The sequence below is a fragment of the Phyllobates terribilis genome, unplaced genomic scaffold, assembly GCF_046119375.1.
Source record: "Phyllobates terribilis strain yellow unplaced genomic scaffold, ASM4611937v1 Scaffold_1__5_contigs__length_1240528914, whole genome shotgun sequence".
Lineage (NCBI taxonomy): Eukaryota > Metazoa > Chordata > Amphibia > Anura > Dendrobatidae > Phyllobates > Phyllobates terribilis.
This window is the reverse complement of record NW_027362761.1, coordinates 817,887,287-817,914,402: the sequence shown is the minus strand read 5'-3', so window position 1 is coordinate 817,914,402 and position 27,116 is coordinate 817,887,287. Positions and strand designations below refer to the sequence as shown.

General features: G+C 39.0%; 13 non-coding genes across 13 annotated transcripts; all 13 read left to right on the top strand.

Moving 5' to 3' along the window:
- Positions 1-16: 16 nt before the first annotated feature.
- Positions 17-89, top strand: TRNAK-UUU (transfer RNA lysine (anticodon UUU)). The gene has a single exon. It is a non-coding gene; the product is annotated as a tRNA-Lys (tRNA).
- Positions 90-1,090: 1,001 nt separating this feature from the next.
- Positions 1,091-1,163, top strand: TRNAK-UUU (transfer RNA lysine (anticodon UUU)). The gene has a single exon. It is a non-coding gene; the product is annotated as a tRNA-Lys (tRNA).
- Positions 1,164-2,139: 976 nt separating this feature from the next.
- On the top strand, positions 2,140-2,212 carry TRNAK-UUU (transfer RNA lysine (anticodon UUU)). Its single transcript has one exon. It is a non-coding gene; the product is annotated as a tRNA-Lys (tRNA).
- A 970-nt stretch (positions 2,213-3,182) lies between these two features.
- Positions 3,183-3,255, top strand: TRNAK-UUU (transfer RNA lysine (anticodon UUU)). The gene has a single exon. It is a non-coding gene; the product is annotated as a tRNA-Lys (tRNA).
- A 974-nt stretch (positions 3,256-4,229) lies between these two features.
- TRNAK-UUU (transfer RNA lysine (anticodon UUU)) lies at positions 4,230-4,302 on the top strand. The gene has a single exon. It is a non-coding gene; the product is annotated as a tRNA-Lys (tRNA).
- A 2,026-nt stretch (positions 4,303-6,328) lies between these two features.
- Positions 6,329-6,401, top strand: TRNAK-UUU (transfer RNA lysine (anticodon UUU)). Its single transcript has one exon. It is a non-coding gene; the product is annotated as a tRNA-Lys (tRNA).
- Positions 6,402-7,371: 970 nt separating this feature from the next.
- TRNAK-UUU (transfer RNA lysine (anticodon UUU)) lies at positions 7,372-7,444 on the top strand. The gene has a single exon. It is a non-coding gene; the product is annotated as a tRNA-Lys (tRNA).
- Positions 7,445-8,420: 976 nt separating this feature from the next.
- TRNAK-UUU (transfer RNA lysine (anticodon UUU)) lies at positions 8,421-8,493 on the top strand. Its single transcript has one exon. It is a non-coding gene; the product is annotated as a tRNA-Lys (tRNA).
- Positions 8,494-9,463: 970 nt separating this feature from the next.
- TRNAK-UUU (transfer RNA lysine (anticodon UUU)) lies at positions 9,464-9,536 on the top strand. The gene has a single exon. It is a non-coding gene; the product is annotated as a tRNA-Lys (tRNA).
- Positions 9,537-10,513: 977 nt separating this feature from the next.
- Positions 10,514-10,586, top strand: TRNAK-UUU (transfer RNA lysine (anticodon UUU)). The gene has a single exon. It is a non-coding gene; the product is annotated as a tRNA-Lys (tRNA).
- Positions 10,587-11,562: 976 nt separating this feature from the next.
- Positions 11,563-11,635, top strand: TRNAK-UUU (transfer RNA lysine (anticodon UUU)). The gene has a single exon. It is a non-coding gene; the product is annotated as a tRNA-Lys (tRNA).
- A 1,682-nt stretch (positions 11,636-13,317) lies between these two features.
- Positions 13,318-13,390, top strand: TRNAR-UCU (transfer RNA arginine (anticodon UCU)). The gene has a single exon. It is a non-coding gene; the product is annotated as a tRNA-Arg (tRNA).
- A 4,667-nt stretch (positions 13,391-18,057) lies between these two features.
- TRNAK-UUU (transfer RNA lysine (anticodon UUU)) lies at positions 18,058-18,130 on the top strand. The gene has a single exon. It is a non-coding gene; the product is annotated as a tRNA-Lys (tRNA).
- The last annotated feature ends 8,986 nt before the right edge of the window (positions 18,131-27,116 follow it).

Sequence of the window (27,116 nt, the reverse complement as noted above, 5' to 3'; positions counted from 1 at the left end):
AGCTTGTTCAGAAGGAGCCTGGATAGCTCAGTCGGTAGAGCATCAGTTTTTTAATCTGAGGGTCCAGGGTTCAAGTCCCTGTTCAGGTGTTATGCTTTTAAATCTCAACAGATCACTTTGTATTGTTTAAATCTCAGCTTGTGCTTGAAGATTAGTTGCATGCTTAATGCTCTTGTTTGACATGAGAAATAAAATGCTCTTGTTTGACATGAGAAATAAAATGCTCTTTTACACTAGAGAAAAAAACAAAAAACATGTCTTTGAATATGTCCAAATTCACGACAAATCATTGATTATGTGCTTGGTTTTGGCTTTGAAAAGTCATATTGCATGATAATTTTGCTGAGTATACTTAGATATGGACAGAGACATTTTCATTGAAAATGTTGCAAAAGTGCACTTAGAAAGAACCTGGATAGCTTAGTCTGTAAAGCACCCGTCTTTTAATCTGAGGGTCCATTATTTACATCATTGTTCAGTTTTGAGGCTTTTTAACCTAGACCTATCATTTAGCTTTTCTAAATCACACCTAGCTTTTCAGAAATAAATATCATGTGGATATGAGGATTAACACTACTTTGGCAATTTTATGACTTGTTTTCGGCATTTTTCCCTCTGTAGACTCTATGTCTAACTTTCAGTACTCTTTAAGCTGATGGGTGGAAACTAGCAGCTATGATGTCCCCCATAAAAAACACACAGAATCAGTGATTCCTACTTTTTTTTCTTTGCAGCACATTTAGCAGTAGCAATATGAAAGTCAAAATTAATCAATACTGAGCTGTGTGAATGTGAATTCAGCTTTGGAGTAAACTAAATCAACCGCTTGATGATGCAACTTCACCTGCCTTTAACTGCCCAAATCTGATAGCCTTTCACTGGGCTGAATACTCATCACTCCTCTTCCCCTGTTTCCTATACATAGAGTATAAAAAGAGATGTAACCTGACACCTCATTATGCTGGCAGACTATGTGCTGGCTTTGTTTTTGGGTATGTACACACATATGATAAAAATCAACATATCTGAAGATACATTTAGATGAATCAGAAGCAAATCTTGAAAAATGTGCTAAGTTTGCTCAAAAGGAGCCTGGATAGCTCAGTCAGTAGAGCATCAGACTTTTAATCTGAGGGTGCAGGGTTCAAGTCCCTGTTCAGGCATTAAGCTTTTAAATCTCAACAGATCACTTTGTATTGTTTAAATCTCGGCTTGTGCTTGAAGATTAGTTGCATGCTTAATGTTCTTGTTTGACATGAGAAATAAAATGCTCTTTTACACTAGAGAAAAAAACAAAAAACATGTCTTTGAATATGTCCAAATTCACGACAAATCATTGATTATGTGCTTGGTTTTGGCTTTGAAAAGTCATATTGGATGATAATTTTTCTGAGTATACTTAAATATGGACAGAGACATTTTTTTGGAAAATGTTGCAAAAGTGCACTTAGAAAGAACCTGGATAGCTCAGTCTGTAAAGCACCCGTCTTTTAATCTGAGGGTCCATTATTTACATCATTGTTCAGTTTTGAGGCTTTTTAACCTAGACCTATCATTTAGCTTTGTTTAAATCATACCTAGCTTTTCAGAAATAAATGTCATGTGGATATGAGGATTAACACTACTTTGGCAATTTTATGACTTGTTTTCGGCATTTTCCCTCTGTAGACTCTATGTCTAACTTTCAATACTCTTTAAGCTGATGTGTGGAAACTAGCAGCTATGATGTCTCCCATAAAAAACACACAGAATCAGATTGATTCCTACTTTTTTTCTTTGCAGCACATTTAGCAGTACCAATATGAAAGTCAAAATTAATCAATACTGAGCTGTGTGAATGTGAATTCAGCTTTGGAGTAAACTAAATCAACCGCTTGATGATGCAACTTCACCTGCCTTTAACTGCCCAAATCTGATAGCCTTTCACTGGGCTGAATACTCATCATTCCTCTTCCCCTGTTTCCTATACATAGAGTATAAAAAGAGATGTAACCTGACACCTCATTATGCTGGCAGACTATGTGCTGGCTTTGGTTTTGGGTATGTACACACATATGAAAAAAAATCAACATATCTGAAGATACATTTAGATGAATCGGAAGCAAATCTTGAAAAATGTGCTAAGTTTGATCAGAAGGAGCTTGGATAGCTCAGTCGGTAGAGCATCAGACTTTTAATCTGATGGTCCAGGGTTCAAGTCCCTGTTCAGGCATTAAGCTTTTAAATCTCAACAGATCACTTTGTATTGTTTAAATCTCAGCTTGTGCTTGAAGATTAGTTGCATGCTTAATGCACTTGATTGACATGAGAAATAAAATGCTCTTTTACACTAGAGAAAAAAACAAAAAACATGTCTTTGAATATGTCCAAATTCACGACAAATCATTGATTATGTGCTTGGCTTTGAACAGTCATATTGGATGATAATTTTTCTGAGTATACTTAAATATGGACAGAGACATTTTTTTTGAAAATGTTGCAAAAGTGCACTTAGAAAGAACCTGGATAGCTCAGTCTGTAAAGCACCCGTCTTTTAATCTGAGGGTCCATTATTTACGTCATTGTTCAGTTTTGAGGCTTTTTAACCTAGACCTATCATTTAGCTTTGTTTAAATCATACCTAGCTTTTCAGAAATAAATGTCATGTGGATATGAGGATTAACACTACTTTGGCAATTTTATGACTTGTTTTCGGCATTTTTCCCTCTGTAGACTCTATGTCTAACTTTCAATACTCTTTAAGCTGATGTGTGGAAACTAGCAGCTATGATGTCTCCCATAAAAAACACACAGAATCAGAGTGATTCCTACTTTTTTTATTTGCAGCACATTTAGCAGTACCAATATGAAAGTCAAAATTAATCAATACTGAGCTGTGTGAATGTGAATTCAGCTTTGGAGTAAACTAAATCAACCGCTTGATGATGCAACTTCACCTGCCTTTAACTGCCCAAATCTGATAGCCTTTCACTGGGCTGAATACTCATCACTCCTCTTCCCCTGTTTCCTATACATAGAGTATAAAAAAAGATGTAACCTGACACCTCATTATGCTGGCAGACTATGTGCTGGCTTTGGTTTTGGGTATGTACACACATATGAAAAAAATCAACATATCTGAAGATACATTTAGATGAATCAGGAGTAAATCTTGAAAAATGTGCTAAGTTTGTTCAGAAGGAGCCTGGATAGCTCAGTCGGTAGACCATCAGACTTTTAATCTGAGGGTCCAGGGTTCAAGTCCCTGTTCAGGCGTTAAGCTTTTAAATCTCAACAGATCACTTTGTATTGTTTAAATCTCAGCTTGTGCTTGAAGTTTAGTTGCATGCTTAATGCACTTGTTTGACACGAGAAATAAAATGCTCTTATACACTAGAGAAAAAACAAAAACATGTCTTTGAATATGTCCAAATTCACGACAAATGATTGATTATGTGCTTGGTTTTGGCTTTGAACAGTCATATTGGATGATAATTTTTCTGAGTATACTTAAATATGGACAGAGACATTTTTTTCGAAAATGTTGCAAAAGTGCACTTAGAAAGAACCTGGATAGCTCAGTCTGTAAAGCACCCGTCTTTTAATCTGAGGGTCCATTATTTACGTCATTGTTCAGTTTTGAGGCTTTTTAACCTAGACCTATCATTTAGCTTTGTTTAAATCATACCTCGCTTTTCAGAAATAAATGTCATATGGATATGAGGATTAACACTACTTTGGCAATTTTATGACTTGTTTTCGGCATTTTTCCCTCTGTAGACTCTATGTCTAACTTTCAATACTCTTTAAGCTGATGTGTGGAAACTAGCAGCTATGATGTCTCCCATAAAAAACACACAGAATCAGAGTGATTCCTACTTTTTTTATTTGCAGCACATTTAGCAGTACCAATATGAAAGTCAAAATTAATCAATACTGAGCTGTGTGAATGTGAATTCAGCTTTGGAGTAAACTAAATCAACCGCTTGATGATGCAACTTCACCTGCCTTTAACTGCCCAAATCTGATAGCCTTTCACTGGGCTGAATACTCATCACTCCTCTTCCCCTGTTTCCTATACATAGAGTATAAAAAAAGATGTAACCTGACACCTCATTATGCTGGCAGACTATGTGCTGGCTTTGGTTTTGGGTATGTACACACATATGAAAAAAATCAACATATCTGAAGATACATTTAGATGAATCAGAAGTAAATCTTGAAAAATGTGCTAAGTTTGTTCAGAAGGAGCCTGGATAGCTCAGTCGGTAGAGCATCACACTTTTAATCTGAGGGTCCAGGGTTCAAGTCCCTGTTCAGGCGTTAAACTTTTAAATCTCAACAGATCACTTTGTATTGTTTAAATCTCAGCTTGTGCTTGAAGTTTAGTTGCATGCTTAATGCACTTGTTTGACACGAGAAATAAAATGCTCTTATACACTAGAGAAAAAACAAAAAAACATGTCTTTGAATATGTCCAAACTCACGACAAATGATTGATTATGTGCTTGGTTTTGGCTTTGAACAGTCATATTGGATGATAATTTTTCTGAGTATACTTAAATATGGACAGAGACATTTTTTTCGAAAATGTTGCAAAAGTGCACTTAGAAAGAACCTGGATAGCTCAGTCTGTAAAGCACCCGTCTTTTAATCTGAGGGTCCATTATTTACGTCATTGTTCAGTTTTCAGGCTTTTTAACCTAGACCTATCATTTAGCTTTGTTTAAATGATACCTAGCTTTTCAGAAATAAATGTCATATGGATATGAGGATTAACACTACATTGGCAATTTTATGACTTGTTTTCGGCATTTTTCCCTCTGTAGACTCTATGTCTAACTTTCGATACTCTTTAAGCTGATGTGTGGAAACTAGCAGCTATGATGTCTCCCATAAAAAACACACAGAATCAGAGTGATTCCTACTTTTTTTTCTTTGCAGCACATTTAGCAGTACCAATATGAAAGTCAAAATTAATCAATACTGAGCTGTGTGAATGTGAATTCAGCTTTGGAGTAAACTAAATCAACCGCTTGATGATGCAACTTCACCTGCCTTTAACTGCCCTAATCTGATAGCCTTTCACTGGGCTGAATACTCATCACTCCTCTTCCCCTGTTTCCTATACATAGAGTATAAAAAGAGATGTAACCTGACACCTCATTATGCTGGCAGACTATGTGCTGGCTTTGGTTTTGGGTATGTACACACATATGAAAAAAATCAACATATCTGAAGATACATTTAGATGAATCGGAAGTAAATCTTGAAAAATGTGCTAAGTTTGTTCAGAAGGCGACTGGATAGCTCAGTTGGTAGAGCATCAAACTTTTAGTCTGAGGGTCCAGGGTTCAAGTCCCTGTTCAGGCGTTAAGCTTTTAAATCTCAACAGATCACTTTGTATAGTTTAAATCTCAGCTTGTGCTTGAAGATTAGTTGCATGCTTAATGTTCTTGTTTGACATGAGAAATAAAACGCTCTTTTACACTAGAGAAAAAAACAAAAAACATGTCTTTGAATATGTCCAAATTCACGACAAATCATTGATTATGTGCTTGGTTTTGGCTTTGAAAAGTCATATTGGATGATAATTTTTCTGAGTATACTTAAATATGGACAGAGACATTTTTTTTGAAAATGTTGCAAAAGTGCACTTAGAAAGAACCTGGATAGCTCAGTCTGTAAAGCACCCGTCTTTTAATCTGAGGGTCCATTATTTACATCATTGTTCAGTTTTGTGGCTTTTTAACCTAGACCTATCATTTAGCTTTGTTTAAATCATACCTAGCTTTTCAGAAATAAATGTCATGTGGATATGAGGATTAACACTACTTTGGCAATTTTATGACTTGTTTTCGGCATTTTCCCTCTGTAGACTCTATGTCTAACTTTCAATACTCTTTAAGCTGATGTGTGGAAACTAGCAGCTATGATGTCTCCCTTAAAAAACACACAGAATCAGATTGATTCCTACTTTTTTTCTTTGCAGCACATTTAGCAGTACCAATATGAAAGTCAAAATTAATCAATACTGAGCTGTGTGAATGTGAATTCAGCTTTGGAGTAAACTAAATCAACCGCTTGATGATGCAACTTCACCTGCCTTTAACTGCCCAAATCTGATAGCCTTTCACTGGGCTGAATACTCATCATTCCTCTTCCCCTGTTTCCTATACATAGAGTATAAAAAGAGATGTAACCTGACACCTCATTATGCTGGCAGACTATGTGCTGGCTTTGGTTTTGGGTATGTACACACATATGAAAAAAAATCAACATATCTGAAGATACATTTAGATGAATCGGAAGCAAATCTTGAAAAATGTGCTAAGTTTGATCAGAAGGAGCTTGGATAGCTCAGTCGGTAGAGCATCAGACTTTTAATCTGATGGTCCAGGGTTCAAGTCCCTGTTCAGGCATTAAGCTTTTAAATCTCAACAGATCACTTTGTATTGTTTAAATCTCAGCTTGTGCTTGAAGATTAGTTGCATGCTTAATGCACTTGATTGACATGAGAAATAAAATGCTCTTTTACACTAGAGAAAAAAACAAAAAACATGTCTTTGAATATGTCCAAATTCACGACAAATCATTGATTATGTGCTTGGCTTTGAACAGTCATATTGGATGATAATTTTTCTGAGTATACTTAAATATGGACAGAGACATTTTTTTTGAAAATATTGCAAAAGTGCACTTAGAAAGAACCAGGATAGCTCAGTCTGTAAAGCACCCGTCTTTTAATCTGAGGGTCCATTATTTACGTCATTGTTCAGTTTTGAGGCTTTTTAACCTAGACCTATCATTTAGCTTTGTTTAAATCATACCTAGCTTTTCAGAAATTAATGTCATGTGGATATGAGGATTAACACTACTTTGGCAATTTTATGACTTGTTTTCGGCATTTTTCCCTCTGTAGACTCTATGTCTAACTTTCAATACTCTTTAAGCTGATGTGTGGAAACTAGCAGCTATGATGTCTCCCATAAAAAACACACAGAATCAGAGTGATTCCTACTTTTTTTATTTGCAGCACATTTAGCAGTACCAATATGAAAGTCAAAATTAATCAATACTGAGCTGTGTGAATGTGAATTCAGCTTTGGAGTAAACTAAATCAACCGCTTGATGATGCAACTTCACCTGCCTTTAACTGCCCAAATCTGATAGCCTTTCACTGGGCTGAATACTCATCACTCCTCTTCCCCTGTTTCCTATACATAGAGTATAAAAAGAGATGTAACCTGACACCTCATTATGCTGGCAGACTATGTGCTGGCTTTGGTTTTGGGTATGTACACACATATGAAAAAAATCAACATATCTGAAGATACATTTAGATGAATCGGAAGTAAATCTTGAAAAATGTGCTAAGTTTGTTCAGAAGGCGACTGGATAGCTCAGTTGGTAGAGCATCAGACTTTTAGTCTGAGGGTCCAGGGTTCAAGTCCCTGTTCAGGCGTTAAGCTTTTAAATCTCAACAGATCACTTTGTATAGTTTAAATCTCAGCTTGTGCTTGAAGATTAGTTGCATGCTTAATGTTCTTGTTTGACATGAGAAATAAAACGCTCTTTTACACTAGAGAAAAAAACAAAAAACATGTCTTTGAATATGTCCAAATTCACGACAAATCATTGATTATGTGCTTGGTTTTGGCTTTGAAAAGTCATATTGGATGATAATTTTTCTGAGTATACTTAAATATGGACAGAGACATTTTTTTTGAAAATGTTGCAAAAGTGCACTTAGAAAGAACCTGGATAGCTCAGTCTGTAAAGCACCCGTCTTTTAATCTGAGGGTCCATTATTTACATCATTGTTCAGTTTTGTGGCTTTTTAACCTAGACCTATCATTTAGCTTTGTTTAAATCATACCTAGCTTTTCAGAAATAAATGTCATGTGGATATGAGGATTAACACTACTTTGGCAATTTTATGACTTGTTTTCGGCATTTTCCCTCTGTAGACTCTATGTCTAACTTTCAATACTCTTTAAGCTGATGTGTGGAAACTAGCAGCTATGATGTCTCCCATAAAAAACACACAGAATCAGATTGATTCCTACTTTTTTTCTTTGCAGCACATTTAGCAGTACCAATATGAAAGTCAAAATTAATCAATACTGAGCTGTGTGAATGTGAATTCAGCTTTGGAGTAAACTAAATCAACCGCTTGATGATGCAACTTCACCTGCCTTTAACTGCCCTAATCTGATAGCCTTTCACTGGGCTGAATACTCATCATTCCTCTTCCCCTGTTTCCTATACATAGAGTATAAAAAGAGATGTAACCTGACACCTCATTATGCTGGCAGACTATGTGCTGGCTTTGGTTTTGGGTATGTACACACATATGAAAAAAAATCAACATATCTGAAGATACATTTAGATGAATCGGAAGCAAATCTTGAAAAATGTGCTAAGTTTGATCAGAAGGAGCTTGGATAGCTCAGTCGGTAGAGCATCAGACTTTTAATCTGATGGTCCAGGGTTCAAGTCCCTGTTCAGGCATTAAGCTTTTAAATCTCAACAGATCACTTTGTATTGTTTAAATCTCAGCTTGTGCTTGAAGATTAGTTGCATGCTTAATGCACTTGATTGACATGAGAAATAAAATGCTCTTTTACACTAGAGAAAAAAACAAAAAACATGTCTTTGAATATGTCCAAATTCACGACAAATCATTGATTATGTGCTTGGCTTTGAACAGTCATATTGGATGATAATTTTTCTGAGTATACTTAAATATGGACAGAGACATTTTTTTTGAAAATATTGCAAAAGTGCACTTAGAAAGAACCAGGATAGCTCAGTCTGTAAAGCACCCGTCTTTTAATCTGAGGGTCCATTATTTACGTCATTGTTCAGTTTTGAGGCTTTTTAACCTAGACCTATCATTTAGCTTTGTTTAAATCATACCTAGCTTTTCAGAAATAAATGTCATGTGGATATGAGGATTAACACTACTTTGGCAATTTTATGACTTGTTTTCGGCATTTTTCCCTCTGTAGACTCTATGTCTAACTTTCAATACTCTTTAAGCTGATGTGTGGAAACTAGCAGCTATGATGTCTCCCATAAAAAACACACAGAATCAGAGTGATTCCTACTTTTTTTATTTGCAGCACATTTAGCAGTACCAATATGAAAGTCAAAATTAATCAATACTGAGCTGTGTGAATGTGAATTCAGCTTTGGAGTAAACTAAATCAACCGCTTGATGATGCAACTTCACCTGCCTTTAACTGCCCAAATCTGATAGCCTTTCACTGGGCTGAATACTCATCACTCCTCTTCCCCTGTTTCCTATACATAGAGTATAAAAAAAGATGTAACCTGACACCTCATTATGCTGGCAGACTATGTGCTGGCTTTGGTTTTGGGTATGTACACACATATGAAAAAAATCAACATATCTGAAGATACATTTAGATGAATCAGAAGTAAATCTTGAAAAATGTGCTAAGTTTGTTCAGAAGGAGCCTGGATAGCTCAGTCGGTAGAGCATCAGACTTTTAATCTGAGGGTCCAGGGTTCAAGTCCCTGTTCAGGCGTTAAGCTTTTAAATCTCAACAGATCACTTTGTATTGTTTAAATCTCAGCTTGTGCTTGAAGTTTAGTTGCATGCTTAATGCACTTGTTTGACACGAGAAATAAAATGCTCTTATACACTAGAGAAAAAACAAAAAAACATGTCTTTGAATATGTCCAAACTCACGACAAATGATTGATTATGTGCTTGGTTTTGGCTTTGAACAGTCATATTGGATATTAATTTTTCTGAGTATACTTAAATATGGACAGAGACATTTTTTTCGAAAATGTTGCAAAAGTGCACTTAGAAAGAACCTGGATAGCTCAGTCTGTAAAGCACCCGTCTTTTAATCTGAGGGTCCATTATTTACGTCATTGTTCAGTTTTGAGGCTTTTTAACCTAGACCTATCATTTAGCTTTGTTTAAATCATACCTAGCTTTTCAGAAATAAATGTCATATGGATATGAGGATTAACACTACTTTGGCAATTTTATGACTTGTTTTCGGCATTTTTCCCTCTGTAGACTCTATGTCTAACTTTCGATACTCTTTAAGCTGATGTGTGGAAACTAGCAGCTATGATGTCTCCCATAAAAAACACACAGAATCAGAGTGATTCCTACTTTTTTTTCTTTGCAGCACATTTAGCAGTACCAATATGAAAGTCAAAATTAATCAATACTGAGCTGTGTGAATGTGAATTCAGCTTTGGAGTAAACTAAATCAACCGCTTGATGATGCAACTTCACCTGCCTTTAACTGCCCAAATCTGATAGCCTTTCACTGGGCTGAATACTCATCACTCCTCTTCCCCTGTTTCCTATACATAGAGTATAAAAAGAGATGTAACCTGACACCTCATTATGCTGGCAGACTATGTGCTGACTTTGGTTTTGGGTATGTACACACATATGAAAAAAATCAACATATCTGAAGATACATTTAGATGAATCGGAAGTAAATCTTGAAAAATGTGCTAAGTTTGTTCAGAAGGTGACTGGATAGCTCAGTTGGTAGAGCATCAGACTTTTAGTCTGAGGGTCCAGGGTTCAAGTCCCTGTTCAGGCGTTAAGCTTTTAAATCTCAACACATCACTTTGTATAGTTTAAATCTCAGCTTGTGCTTGAAGATTAGTTGCATGCTTAATGTTCTTGTTTGACATGAGAAATAAAACGCTCTTTTACACTAGAGAAAAAAACAAAAAACATGTCTTTGAATATGTCCAAATTCACGACAAATCATTGATTATGTGCTTGGTTTTGGCTTTGAAAAGTCATATTGGATGATAATTTTTCTGAGTATACTTAAATATGGACAGAGACATTTTTTTTGAAAATGTTGCAAAAGTGCACTTAGAAAGAACCTGGATAGCTCAGTCTGTAAAGCACCCATCTTTTAATCTGAGGGTCCATTATTTACATCATTGTTCAGTTTTGTGGCTTTTTAACCTAGACCTATCATTTAGCTTTGTTTAAATCATACCTAGCTTTTCAGAAATAAATGTCATGTGGATATGAGGATTAACACTACTTTGGCAATTTTATGACTTGTTTTCGGCATTTTTCCCTCTGTAGACTCTATGTCTAACTTTCAATACTCTTTAAGCTGATGTGTGGAAACTAGCAGCTATGATGTCTCCCATAAAAAACACACAGAATCAGATTGATTCCTACTTTTTTTCTTTGCAGCACATTTAGCAGTACCAATATGAAAGTCAAAATTAATCAATACTGAGCTGTGTGAATGTGAATTCAGCTTTGGAGTAAACTAAATCAACCGCTTGATGATGCAACTTCACCTGCCTTTAACTGCCCAAATCTGATAGCCTTTCACTGGGCTGAATACTCATCACTCCTCTTCCCCTGTTTCCTATACATAGAGTATAAAAAGAGATGTAACCTGACACCTCATTATGCTGGCAGACTATGTGCTGGCTTTGGTTTTGGGTATGTACACACATATGAAAAAAATCAACATATCTGAAGATACATTTAGATGAATCAGAAGCAAATCTTGAAAAATGTGCTAAGTTTGTTCTGAAGGAGCCTGGATAGCTCAGTCAGTAGAGCATCAGACTTTTAATCTCAGGGTCCAGGGTTCAAGTCCCTGTTCAGGCATTAAGCTTTTAAATCTCAACAGATCACTTTGTATTGTTTAAGGCTGTGTGCCCACGTAGCATTTTTCAAGCATATATGCTGCGGAATTTCCGCAGCGTAAAAGCTTGAAAAACGCATGTATATCCGCACCCCATGGTCCCCAACGGCATTCCGCAATGTCAATGCCCATGCTGCGGATTTTTCCGCAGCGTATATGCTGTGGTCAAAAATCCGCAGCATGTTCATTAATTTTGCGGAAGCGCAGCGGAATCAATATGCGGATGGTACCCAAGTCTGGAGGAGAGGAGACTCTCCTCCAGACCTGGGTACCAAAGAACCTGTAAAAAAAAGAATAAAATAAAGTTTATACTTATCTTCTGATGTGTTCCCTCCATCGCGCTGTTGTCTGAAGGACCTGCCACGTCATTGAGTCATGTGATCCATCACATGACTCAATGACATCACCGTAGGTCCTGCACACAACAGCGTGAGCCGCTCAAGCCTCCGGACGGGGCAGAGAATGCATCAGAAGGTGAGTATAAACTTTATTTTTTTATTTTTTACCATTCTGAACAAGTTGTCAAGCACTTTTCCAAGTGATGCTTGGAGAAGTGCTTGATAACCCGCATGCGGAAATGCATGCAAAGTCGCCTCACAAACGCTTCTACCTGGCGGGAAAACCGCATGTAATATCCGCATGCAATTTTCCCGCCAGGGAGAAGCGTAAAAAATATGCTTCAGGTCCGCAACGTGGGCACATAGCCTTAATCTCAGCTTGTGCTTGAAGATTAGTTGCATGCTTAATGCACTTGTTTGACATGAGAAATAAAATGCTCTTTTACAGTAGAGAAAAAAACAAAAAACATGTCTTTGAATATGTCCAAACTCACGACAAATCATTGATTATGTGCTTGGTTTTGGCTTTGAACAGTCATATTGGATGATAATTTTTCTGAATATACTTAAATATGGACAGAGACATTTTTTTTGAAAATGTTGCAAAAGTGCACTTAGAAAGAACCTGGATAGCTCAGTCTGTAAAGCACCCGTCTTTTAATCTGAGGGTCCATTATTTACGTCATTGTTCAGTTTTGAGGCTTTTTAACCTAGACCTATCATTTAGCTTTGTATAAATCATACCTAGCTTTTCAGAAATAAATGTCATGTGGATATGAGGATTAACACTACTTTGGCAATTTTATGACTTGTTTTCTGCATTTTTCCCTCTGTAGACTCTCTATCTAACTTTCAATACTCTTTAAGCTGATGTGTGGAAACTAGCAGCTATGATGTCTCCCATAAAAAACACACAGAATCAGAGTGATTCCTACTTTTTTTTCTTTGCAGCACATTTAGCAGTACCAATATGAAAGTCAAAATTAATCAATACTGAGCTGTGTGAATGTGAATTCAGCTTTGGAGTAAACTAAATCAACCGCTTGATGATGCAATTTCACCTGCCTTTAACTGCCCAAATCTGATAGCCTTTCACTGGGCTGAATACTCATCATTCCTCTTCCCCTGTTTCCTATACATAGAGTATAAAAAGAGATGTAACCTGACACCTCATTATGCTGGCAGACTATGTGCTGGCTTTGGTTTTGGGTACGTACACACATATGAAAAAAATCAACATATCTGAAGATACATTTAGATGAATCGGAGGTAAATCTTGAAAAATGTGCTAAGTTTGTTCAGAAGGAGCCTGGATAGCTAAGTCGGTAGAACATCTGACTTCTAATCTGAGGGTCCAGGGTTCAAGTCCCTGTTTAGGCGTTAAGCTTTTAAATCTCAACAGATCACTTTGTATTGTTTAAATTTCAGCTTGTGCTTGAAGATTAGTTGCATGCTTAATGCACTTGTTTGACATGAGAAATAAAATGCTCTTATACACTAGAGAAAAAACAAAAAAACATGTCTTTGAGTATGTCCAAACTCACGACAAATTATTGATTATGTGCTTGGTTTTGGCTTTGAACAGTCATATTAAATGATAATTTTTCTGAATATACTTAAATATGGACAGAAACATTTTTTTTTTAAATGTTGCAACAGTGCACTTAGAAAGAACCTGGATAGTTCAGTCAGTAAAGCACCCGTCTTTTAATCTGAGGGTCCATTATTTACATCATTGTTCAGTTTTGAGGCTTTTTAACCTAGACCTATCATTTAGCTTTGTTTAAATCATACCTAGCTTTTCAGAAACAAATGTCATGTGGATATGAGGATTAACACTACTTTGGCAATTTTATGACTTGTTTTCTGCATTTTTCCCTCTGTAGACTCTATGTCTAACTTTCAGTACTCTTTAACCCCTTAACAACATCTGACGTACTAATACGCGTCTGTGCCCTGGGACTTAAGAGCCAGACCCGTATTAGTACGTCATCGCGATCGCGCGCGCACACAGGCTGTATGGGCGCGATCGCCGCCGGGTGTCAGATGACACCCGGTACTATGTGCAGGGAGCAGTCCTGCACCGCTCCCAGCACATTAACCCCTGCAATGCTGCGATCGAAGTCGATCGCGGCATTGCGGGGGCAAGGGGAGGTGATCGCCGATACTCACCTCCTCTTCCGGCTTCCAGCGCAGTCTGCAAAGGCTTTCCGGGTGTTGCCATGACGACCCGATGTCACCAGACAGCAGGAAGATTGTTTGGACATGCGCAGTGCATCTCCAAACAATCTTCACACTGTGCACCGCTGATAGCCTGCATGGCATAGGGATGGTGCTGCATTTCTGTGCCATGCAGGCGATCAGAGAAAAAAAAGTGAAAGTCCCAGAGTGAGACAAAGTAATAAAGTGTATAAACTGTCTGAAAGTGGAAAAAAAAAAAAAAAAATTGCAAAAATATAAAAAAAAAAAATAAAAAAAATAATCCACCAAAAATAAAAATATAATGTACCCATCAATAAATATTATTATATATATAAAAAAAAACAAAACAATAAAAGTACACATATTTGGTATCGCCGCGTCCAGAACAACCTGACCTATAAAACTGTGCCACTAGTTAACCCCTTCAGTGAACACGGTAAAAAAAAAAAACGAAGCAAAAAACAATGCTTTATCACCATACCGCCAAACAAAAAGTGGAATAACACGCGATCAAAAAGACGCATATAAATAAAAATGATACCGCTGAAAACGTCACCTTGTCCCGCAAAAAACAAGCCACCATACAGCTCAATCAGCCGAAAAATAAAAAAGTTATAGCTCTCAGAATAAAGCGATGCTAAAAAATATTTTTTTCTATAAAATAGCTTTTATTGTGTATAAGCGCCAAAACATAGAAAAATGATACAAATGTGGTACCGCTGTAAACGTACTGACCCGAAGAATAAAGCTACCTCATCAATTTTACCACACGCGGAACAGAATGAAAAAAAAAAAAAGAAAACAATTACTGAATTGTTGGTTTTTGTTTATTCTGCCTCCCAAAAATCGGAATAGAAAGCGATCAAAAAATGTCACGTGCCTGAAAATGGCACCAATAACAACGTCAAGTCATCCCGCAAAAAACGAGCCGTCACATGACTGTCTGCCAAAATCTGGAAAAATTATAGCTCTCAAAATATGGCGATGCAAAAACTAGATTTTACAAAAAATGCGTCTTTTAGTGTGCGACAGCTGTCAGTCATAAAAACCCCATATGATTCTGGCATTGCTGCAATCACACCGACCTGAAGAATAAAGTCGTCTAATCACTTATACCACACAAGGAACGGCGTCAAAAATAAACTCTTGGGTTAGGATTGGGCTAGGGTTAGGGCTGGGTTTGGGGCTAGGGTTGTGCTGGGGCTAGGGTTGTGCTGGGGCTAGGGTTGTGCTAGGGCTAGGGTTGTGCTAGGGCTAGGGTTGTGCTAGGGTTAGGGCTGGGGTTGGGATTTTTTTCAAAAGTAAGAAAAAAAGATGACGATATGGCGACTAGTGTTGAGCGCAAGTGCTCGCTACTTGATTTTGCATCGGGTGCTCTGGTATGCATTGAGTATCGTGGGTATTTGAGTGACATGCTCGAGTCTCTGCCCCATATGCTTGGCGGCCAAAAAAACTTTACGGGGGTTGCCTGCCATGCACGAGCGATCCCCGCATGTTTTTTTTTTGGGTGTCTAATAACCGTGAAACATGCGGAGCAGGGACTCGAGCATGTCACTCGAGCACACGCTGTACATGGTGCATACCTGAGTACCCGATGCAAACTCAAGTAGCGAGCACTTGCGCTCAAGAATAATGACAACTTATTCAATATGATGACCTAATGTAAACAAACTCTGTGCCGTACCTCTGGGTTCAAAATGTTCACTATACACCTTAATAAAATCCTTGAGGGGTATAGTTTCCAAAATGGGGACACTTGTGGGGGAGCTCCACTGTTTAGGCACATCACGGGCTCTCCAAACGCGACATGGTGTCCGCTAACGAATTGAATGGAAAATCGGCTCAAATTGTTAGCGGACACCATGTTGCGTTTGGAGAGCCCCTGTGTGCCTAAACATTGGAGCTCCCCCACAAGTGACCCCATTTTGGAAACTAGACCCCCCAAGGCACCTATCTATATGCATAGTGAGCACTTGGAACCCCCAGGTGCTTCACAAATTGGTTCGTAAAAATGAAAAAGTGAAAAAAAAACACTTTTTCATTTTTATGAATCAATTTGTGAAGCACCTGGGGTTCCAAGTGCTCACTATGAATCTAGATAGGTGCCTTGGGGGGTCTAGTTTCCAAAATGGGGTCACTTGTGGGGGATCTCCAATGTTTGGGCACACAGGGACTCTCCAAATGCAACATGATATCCACTAACAAATTGTCGGCTCAAATTGTTAGCGGACACCATGTTGCATTTGGAGAGTCCCTGTGTGCCCAAACATTGGAGCTCCCCCACAAGTGACCCCATTTTGGAAACTAGACCCCCCAAGGCACCTATCTAGATGCATAGTGAGCACTTGGAACCCCCAGGTGCTTCACAAATTGATTCGTAAAAATGAAAAAGTGTTTTTTTTTTCACTTTTTCATTTTTACGAATCAATTTGTGAAGCACCTGGGGGTTCCAAGTGCTCACTATGCATCTAGAAAGGTGCCTTGGGGGGTCTAGCTTCCAAAATGGGGTCATTTGTGGGGGAGCTCCAAAGTTTGGGCACACAGGGGCTCTCCAAACACAACATGGCGTCCGCTAATTATTCAAGCAAATTTTACAATCAAAAAGTCAAATGGCGCTCCTTCCCTTCCGAGCCCTGCCGTGCGCCCAAACAGTGTTTTTTCCCCAAATATTGGGTATCTGCGTGCCCAGGGGAAATTGCACAACAAATTTTGGGGTCCATTTTTTCTTGTTACCCCTGTGAAAATAAAAAAAATTGGGTCTAAAGTAACATTTTTGTGAAAAAAGTTAAATGTTCATTTTTTTCTTCCACATTCAAAAAATTCCTGTGAAGCACCTGAAGGGTTAATAAAGTTCTTGAATGTGGTTTTGAGCACCTTGAGGAGTGCAGTTTTTAGAATGGTGTCACTTTTGGGTATTTTCTGTCATAAAGACCTCTCAAAGTGACTTCAAATGTGATGTGGTCCCTAAAAAAATGGTTTTGTAAATTTTGTTGGAAAAATGAGAAATCACTGGTCAACTTTTAACCCTTATAGCTCCCTAACAAAAAAAAATTTTGGTTCCTAAATTGTGCTGATGTAAAGTAGACATGTGGGAAATGTTATTTATTAACTCTTTTGTGTGACATATCTCTCTGATTTCAGGGCTTAAAAATTCAAATTTTGAAAATTGTAAAATTTTCAAAATTTTCGCCAAATTTCCGTTTTTTTCACAAATAAACGCAAGTGATATCGAAGAAATTTTTCCACAATCATGAAGTACAATATGTCACAAAAAAAAATCTCAGAATCAGGGGGATCCGTTGAAGCATTCCAGAGTAATTACCTCATAAAGTGACAGTGGTCAGAATTGTAAAAATTGGCCTGGTCATTAACGTGCAAACCACCCCCGGGGCTTAAGGGGTTAAGCTGATGGGTGGAAACTAGCAGCTATGATGTCTCCCATAAAAAACACACAGAATCAGAGTGATTCCTACTTTTTTTTCTTTGCAGCACATTTAGCAGTACCAATATGAAAGTCAAAATTAATCAATACTGAGCTGTGTGAATGTGAATTCAGCTTTGGAGTAAACTAAATCAACCGCTTGATGATGCAACTTCACCTGCCTTTAACTGCCCAAATCTGATAGCCTTTCACTGGGCTGAATGCTCTCCAATCCTCTTCCCCTGTTTCCTATACATAGAGTATAAAAAGAGATGTAACCTGACACCTCATTATGCTGGCAGACTATGTGCTGGCTTTGGTTTTGGGTATGTACACACATATGAAAAAAATCAACATATCTGAAGATACATTTAGATGAATCGGAAGTAAATCTTGAAAAATGTGCTAAATTTGGTCAAAAGGAGCCTGGATAGCTCAGTCGGTAGAGCATCAGACTTTTAATCTGGGGGTCCAGGGTTTAAGTTCCTGTTCAGGCATTAAGCTTTTAAATCTCAAAAGATCACTTTGTATTGTTTAAATCTCAGCTTGTGCTTGAAGATTAGTTGCATGCTTAATGCACTTGTTTGACATGAGAAATAAAATGCTCTTTTACACTAGAGAAAAAACAAAAAACATGTCTTTGAATATGTCCAAACTCACGACAAATCATTGATTATGTGCTTGGTTTTGGCTTTGAACAGTCATATTGAATGATAATTTTTCTGAATATACTTAAATATGGACAGAGACATTTTTTTTGAAAATGTTGCAACAATGCACTTAAAAAGAAAATTGGATAGCTCAGTCAGTAAAGCACCCGTCTTTCAATCTGAGGGTCCATTATTTACGTCATTGTTCAGTTTTGAGGCTTTTTAACCTAGACCTATCATTTAGCTTTGTTTAAATCATACCTAGCTTTTCAGAAATAAATGTCATGTGGATATGAGGATTAACACTACTTTGGCAATTTTATGGCTTGTTTTCTGCATTTTTCCCTCTGTCGACTCTATGTCTAACTTTCAGTACTCTTTAACCCCTTAACAACATCTGACGTACTAATACGCGTCTGTGCCCTGGGACTTAAGAGCCAGACCCGTATTAGTACGTCATCGCGATCGCGCGTGCAGACAGGCTGTGCGGGCGCGATCGCCGCCGGGTGTCAGATGACACCCGGTACTATGTGCAGGGAGCAGTCCTGCACCGCTCCCAGCACATTAACCCCTGTGATGCTGCGATCGAAGTCGATCGAAGTCGATCGCGGCATTGCGGGGGCAAGGGGAGGTGATCGCCGATACTCACCTCCTCTTACGGCTTTCAGCGCAGTCTGCAAAGGCTTCCCGGGTGTTGCCATGACGACCCGATGTCGTCATGACAACATCCGGGTCACCAGACAGCAGGAAGATTGTTTGGACATGCGTAGTACATCTCCAAACAATCTTCACACTGTGCACCGCTGATAGCCTGCATGGCATAGGGATGGTGCTGCATTCCTGTGCCATGCAGGCGATCAGAGAAAAAAAAGTGAAAGTCCCAGAGTGGGACAAAGTAATAAAGTGTATAAACTGTCTGAAAGTGGAAAAAAAAAAAAATTGCAAAAATATAAAAAAAAAATAAAAAAAATAATCCACCAAAAATAAAAATATAATGTACCCATCAATAAATATTATTATATATAAAAAAAAAAAAAAAACAATAAAAGTACACATATTTGGTATCGCCGCGTCCGGAACAACCTGACCTATAAAACTGTCCCACTAGTTAACCCCTTCAGTGAACACGGTAAAAAAAAAAAAAAAAAAAGCGAAGCAAAAAACCATGCTTTATCACCATACCGCCAAACAAAAAGTAAAATAACACGCGATCAAAAAGACGCATATAAATAAAAATGATACCACTGAAAACGTCACCTTGTCCCGCAAAAAACAAGCCACCATACAGCTCAATCAGCCAAAAAATAAAAAAGTTATAGCTCTCAGAATAAAGCGATGCTAAAAAATATTTTTTTCTATAAAATAGCTTTTATTGTGTATAAGCGCCAAAACATAGAAAAATGATACAAATGTGGTACCGCTGTAAACGTACTGACCCAAAGAATAAAGCTACCTCATCAATTTTACCACACGCGGAACAGAATAAAAAAAAAAAAGAAAACAATTCCTGAATTGTTGGTTTTTGTTTATTCTGCCTCCCAAAAATCGGAATAGAAAGTGATCAAAAAATGTCACGTGCCTGAAAATGGCACCAATAACAACGACAAGTCATCCCGCAAAAAACGAGCCGTCACATGACTGTCTCCAAAATCTGGAAAAATTATAGCTCTCAAAATATGGCGATGCAAAAACTAGATTTTACAAAAAATGCGTCTTTTAGTGTGCGACAGCTGTCAGTCATAAAAACCCCATATGATTCTGGCATTGCTGTAATCACACCGACCTGAAGAATAAAGTCATCTAATCACTTATACCACACAAGGAACGGCGTCAAAAATAAACTCTTGGGTTAGGATTGGGCTAGGGTTAGGGCTGGGTTTGGGGCTAGGGTTGTGCTGGGGCTAGGGTTGTGCTAGGGCTAGGGTTGTGCTAGGGTTAGGGCTGGGGTTGGGATTTTTTTCAAAAGTAAGAAAAAAAGATGACGATATGGCGACTAGTGTTGAGCGCAAGTGCTCGCTACTTGATTTTGCATCGGGTGCTCTGGTATGCATTGAGTATCGTGGGTATTTGAGTGACATGCTCGAGTCTCTGCCCCATATGCTTGGCGGCCAAAAAAACTTTACGGGGGTTGCCTGCCATGCACGAGCGATCCCCGCATGTTTTTTTTTGGGGTGTCTAATAACCGTGAAACATGCGGAGCAGGGACTCGAGCATGTCACTCGAGCACACGCTGTACATGGTGCATACCTGAGTACCCGATGCAAACTCAAGTAGCGAGCACTTGCGCTCAAGAATAATGACAACTATTCAATATGATGACCTAATGTAAACAAATTCTGTGCCGTACCTCTGGGTTCAAAATGTTCACTATACACCTTAATAAAATCCTTGAGGGGTATAGTTTCCAAAATGGGGACACTTGTGGGGGAGCTCCACTGTTTAGGCACATCACGGGCTCTCCAAAAGCGACATGGTGTCCGCTAACGAATTGAATGGAAAATCGGCTCAAATTGTTAGCGGACACCATGTTGCGTTTGGAGAGCCCCTGTGTGCCTAAACATTGGAGCTCCCCCACAAGTGACCCCATTTTGGAAACTAGACCCCCCAAGGCACCTATCTAGATGCATAGTGAGCACTTGGAACCCCCAGGTGCTTCACAAATTGGTTCGTAAAAATGAAAAAGTGAAAAAAAAACACTTTTTAATTTTTATGAATCAATTTGTGAAGCACCTGGGGTTCCAAGTGCTCACTATTAATCTAGATAGGTGCCTTGGGGGGTCTAGATTCCAAAATGGGGTCACTTGTGGGGGAGCTCCAATGTTTGGGCACACAGGGACTCTCCAAATGCAACATGATATCCACTAACAAATTGTCGGCTCAAATTGTTAGCGGACACCATGTTGCATTTGGAGAGTCCCTGTGTGCCCAAACATTGGAGCTCCCCCACAAGTGACCCCATTTTGGAAACTAGACCCCCCAAGGCACCTATCTAGATGCATAGTGAGCACTTGGAACCCCCAGGTGCTTAACAAATTGATTCGTAAAAATGAAAAAGTGTTTTTTTTTTCACTTTTTCATTTTTACGAATCAATTTGTGAAGCACCTGGGGGTTCCAAGTGCTCACTATGCAGCTAGAAAGGTGCCGTGGGGGGTCTAGTTTCCAAAATGGGTCACTTGTGGGGAAGCTCCAAAGTTTGGGCACACAGGGGCTCTCCAAACACAACATGGCGTCCGCTAATTAATCAAGCAAATTTTACAATCAAAAAGTCAAATGGCGCTCCTTCCCTTCCGAGCCCTGCCGTGCACCCAAACAGTGTTTTTTCCCCAAATATTGGGTATCTGCGTGCCCAGGGGAAATTGCACAACAAATTTTGGGGTCCATTTTTTCTTGTTACCCCTGTGAAAATAAAAAAAATTGGGTCTAAAGTAACATTTTTGTGAAAAAAGTTAAATGTTCATTTTTTTCTTCCACATTCAAAAAATTCCTGTGAAGCACCTGAAGGGTTAATAAAGTTCTTGAATGTGGTTTTGAGCACCTTGAGGAGTGCAGTTTTTAGAATGGTGTCACTTTTGGGTATTTTCTGTCATAAAGACCTCTCAAAGTGACTTCAAATGTGATGTGGTCCCTAAAAAATGGTTTTGTAAATTTTGTTGGAAAAATGAGAAATCACTGGTCAACTTTTAACCGTTATAGCTCCCTAACAAAAAAAAATTTTGGTTCCTAAATTGTGCTGATGTAAAGTAGACATGTAGGAAATGTTATTTATTAACTCTTTTGTGTGACATATCTCTCTGATTTCAGGACTTAAAAATTCAAATTTTGAAAATTGTAAAATTTTCAAAATTTTTGCCAAATTTCCGTTTTTTTAACAAATAAACGCAAGTGATATCGAAGAAATTTTTCCACAATCATGAAGTACAATATGTCACAAAAAAAATCTCAGAATCTGGGGGATCCGTTGAAGCGTTCCAGAGTAATTACCTCATAAAGTGACAGTGGTCAGAATTGTAAAAATTTGCCTGGTCATTAACGTGCAAACCACCCTCGGGGCTTAAGGGGTTAAGCTGATGGGTGGAAACTAGCAGCTATGATGTCTCCCATAAAAAACACACAGAATCAAAGTGATTCCTACTTTTTTTTCTTTGCAGCACATTTAGCAGTACCAATATGAAAGTCAAAATTAATCAATACTGAGCTGTGTGAATGTGAATTCAGCTTTGGAGTAAACTAAATCAACCGCTTGATGATGCAACTTCACCTGCCTTTAACTGCCCAAATCTGATAGCCTTTCACTGGGCTGAATGCTCTCCACTCCTCTTCCCCTGTTTCCTATACATAGAGTATAAAAAGAGATGTAACCTGACACCTCATTATGCTGGCAGACTATGTGCTGGCTTTGGTTTTGGGTATGTACACACATATGAAAAAAATCAACATATCTGAAGATACATTTAGATGAATTGGAAGTAAATCTTGAAAAATGTGCTAAGTTTGTTCAGAAGAAACCTGGATAGCTCAGTCGGTAGAGCATCAGACTTTTAAGCTGAGGGTACAAGGTTTAAGTCCCTGTTCAGGTGTTCAGTTTTTAAATCTCAACAGATAACTTTGTATTGTTTAAATCTCAGCTTGAAAATTAGTTGCATGCTTAATGCACTTATTTAACATGAGAAATAAAATGCTCTTTTACACTAGAGAAAAAAACAAAAAACATGTATTTGAATATGTCCAAAGTCACGACAAAACATTGATTATGTGCTTGGTTTTGGCTTTGAACAGTCATATTGAATGATAATTTTTCTGAGTATATTTAAATATGGACAGAGACATTTTTTTTGAAAATGTTGCAAAAGTGCACTTAGAAAGAACCTGGATAGCTCAGTCAGTAAAGCACCCGTCTTTTAATCTGAGGATCCATTATTTATGTCATTGTTCAGTTTTGAGGCTTTTTAACCTAGACCTATCATTTAGCTTTGTTTAAATCATACCTAGCTTTTCAGAAATAAATGTCATGTGGATATGAGGATTAACACTACTTTGACAATTTTATGACTTGTTGTCTGCATTTTTTCCCTCTGTAAACTCTATGTCTAACTTTCAGTGCTCTTTAAGCTGATGGGTGGAAACAAGCAGCTCTGATGTCTCCCAAAAAAAACACACAGAATCAGAGTGATTCCTACTTTTTCTTCTTTGCAGCACATTTAGCAGTAACAATATGAAAGTCAAAATTAATCAATACTGAGCTGTGTGAATGTGAATTCAGCTTTGGAGTAAATAAATCAATCGCTTGATGATGCAGCTTCACCTGCCTTTAACTGCCCAAATCTGATAGCCTTTCACTGGGCTGAATACTCATCACTCCTCTTCCCCTGTTTCCTATACATAGAGTATAAAAAGAGATGTAACCTGACACCTCATTATGCTGGCAGACTATGTGCTGGCTTTGGTTTTGGGTATGTACACACATATGAAAAAAATCAACATATCTGAAGATACATTTAGATGAATCGGAAGTAAATCTTGAAAAATGTGTTAAGTTTGTTCAGAAGGAACCTGATGCTCTACCAGTCGGTAGAGCATCAGACTTTTAATCTGAGGGTCCAGGGTTCAAGTCCCTGTTCAGGCGTTAAGCTTTTAAATCTCAACAGATCACTTTGTATTGTTTAAATCTCAGCTTGTGCTTGAAGATTAGTTGCATGCTTAATGCACTTGTTTGACATGAGAAATAAAATGCTCTTTTACACTAGAGAAAAAACAAAAAACATGTCTTTGAATATGTCCAAACTCACGACAAATCATTGATTATGTGCTTGGTTTTGGCTTTGAACAGTCATATTGAATGATAATTTTTCTGAATATACTTAAATATGGACAGAGACATTTTTTTTGAAAATGTTGCAACAGTGCACTTAAAAAGAAAATTGGATAGCTCAGTCAGTAAAGCACCCGTCTTTCAATCTGAGGGTCCATTATTTACGTCATTGTTCAGTTTTGAGGCTTTTTAACCTGGACCTATCATTTAGCTTTGTTTAAATCATACCTAGCTTTTCAGAAATAAATGTCATGTGGATATGAGGATTAACACTTCCTTGGCAATTTTATGACTTGTTTTCTGCATTTTTCCCTCTGTAGACTCTATGTCTAACTTTCAGTACTCTTTAAGCTGATGGGTGTTAACTAGCAGCTATGATGTCTCCCATAAAAAACACACAGAATCAGAGTGATTCCTACTTTTTTTTCTTTGCAGCACACTTAGCAGTACCAATTTGAAAGTCAAAATTAATCAATACTGAGCTGTATGAATGTGAATTCAGCTTTGGAGTAAACTAAATCAATAGCTTGATGATGCAGCTTCACCTGCCTTTAACTGCCCAAATCTGATAGCCTTTCACTGGGCTGAATACTCATCACTTCTCTTCCCCTGTTTCCTATACATAGAGTATAAAAAGAGATGTAACCTGACACCTCATTATGCTGGCAGACTATGTGCTGGCTTTGGTTTTGGGTATGTACACACATATGAAAAAAATCAACATATCTGAAGATACATTTAGATGAATCGGAAGTAAATCTTGAAAAATGTGCTAAGTTTGTTCAGAAGGAGCCTGATGGTCTACCAGTCGGTAGAGCATCAGACTTTTTATCTGAGGGTCCAGGGTTCAAGTCCCTGTTCAGGCGTTAAGCTTTTAAATCTCAACAGATCACTTTGTATTGTTTAAATCTCAGCTTGTGCTTGAAGATTAGTTGCATGCTTAATGCACTTGTTTGACATGAGAAATAAAATGCTCTTATACACTAGAGAAAAAACAAAAAAACATGTCTTTGAATATGTCCAAACTCACGACAAATTATTGATTATGTGCTTGGTTTTGGCTTTGAACAGTCATATTGAATGATAATTTTTCTGAATATACTTAAATATGGACAGAGACATTTTGCACCCGTCTTTTAATCTGAGGGTCCATTATTTACGTCATTGTTCAGTTTTGAGGCTTTTTAACCTAGACCTATCATTTAGCTTTGTTTAAATCATACCTAGCTTTTCAGAAATAAATGTCATGTGGATATGAGGATTAACACTACTTTGGCAATTTTATGACTTGTTTTCTGCATTTTTCCCTCTGTAGATGTGTCACCCTGGCCTGGATGTCACAAAATGTAATAAAGCTGTGTCTGAGAGCAATGGGGAGGTTCTCTAGTCAGGTTAACATTAGCATGCAATGCCTCCTGTCTCAGGCCAGTAGGGGGAGCAGGCTGACCCTATAAAAGCTGATACTTGTCCCAGAGCAGAGCAGGGACAGACAGTTGCACTGCACCTAAGAGGAAGTGTGGCAGGAGGAGAGCCACAAGCCAGAGACAAGAGGCGAAGCAAGCCTGTCTTGGCAGATAAGAGACTGACTTTACCAGACTTTGGTGTCTGAGGCTGGGAGGATTCTACATCCTCCAGCAGAGAAACAGTCCGCAAGGGACTGTATATTCCTTGGCCTAAGAAGCCTGGAGGCCCTGCCACAACAGAAGGGACCAGCAAAGCCGTACAAAGCTGGGAGCAGAAAGGAACCCACGTCGCAGGCCATACAGGCGAGAATACACGGAAAGCTCGGAAACGTGGGCTGTTACCCTATAACGAGGAGATAGCCAGAAGGAGCACAGAAAGCACGGTAGGCCTACACCCTCACCCTGACCAGGGCCAATTTCCCCGTTGCTCTCAGACATCCAGGTCCCCTCCTAGCCGGGACTGTTTATGGGTCAGTTTACCTGTTTTAGTAAAGACCCTGGACTGCAACTTGTTGTCTGTGTGCTCCTTGCTCCTCCAGCACTATCGGCACTGGGACTCTCACTACCATCACTCCCACCATCCACCACACTGTCCTGGGGCCGCACTCTTCCCGTGGGGAGTCACACCATCCCAGCTGCATATATCATTAGCCCCAGCGGTCTGCCCTGCAGCGGCGGTTCCTAATGACTGCAAATCCACGGGTGGCGTAGTCGGACATAATCAATAGCACATAACGGACTACCACTGGCCTGACCACCTGAGCCACGGAACCAGGTTGCCACTACTACCCCCATCGTTCCCTATTGCCCGGATCCGAGTGCCCCACGGCCCAGGGGGCGAGTCAGCTTTGGCGTAGTCAGCAGGATTTCGTGCTCGCAACCACCGGGTACTGCGTGCCTGAAAAAGACTTTTGTAACTTACCTGTGGCGAAGTTTCCCGCCGTCCGGAGTCGATTCCCGCCATCAGACGCCATCTTGGACCGTTTCCTGCCGTCTTCTGCCGTCTTCCCGCCATCCGCAGCTGTTTCCCGCCATCGGATGCCATCTTCAGGACGCCGCGCGGGAAGAAGAGGGGCGTGGACGTCAAAACCGCGCGAGATCCGAAGCTCCGCCTCACGCACCGACGCTGCGCAAGGTCCTGGAAGGGAGAGAGAGCGACGCTGACGTCATCAGGACGCGACGCCAGGTCCTCGTCCATATCAGCAGCAGCGGACCCGCGGCCTACAGAAGAGGATCGTCGGAAGGTAGGCCACGCTTAACTAGGGGGGATGAAGATATCGGACACAGAGGCGCCCACTACCACCAACGCAGCTGCAGCAGCGGTGATGCCCTTTTCTCTGCCCTACATCCCTGGAGCGGCCTGGCTGCCCAAGTACTCAGGGGAGCCCCATGCCCTAACTGACTTTAAGGAAAGGCTGTACAGTTTGTTCCAGGTTTACCCCCTGACAGAGGAACAGAAGGACAGCATACTAACAGGGCAGTTAACTGGCGCAGCCCAAAGGGAGGTAAAATCATGGCCCACTGAGGAGAAAAGGACTGTGAAGGGTATTCTGGCCCGGC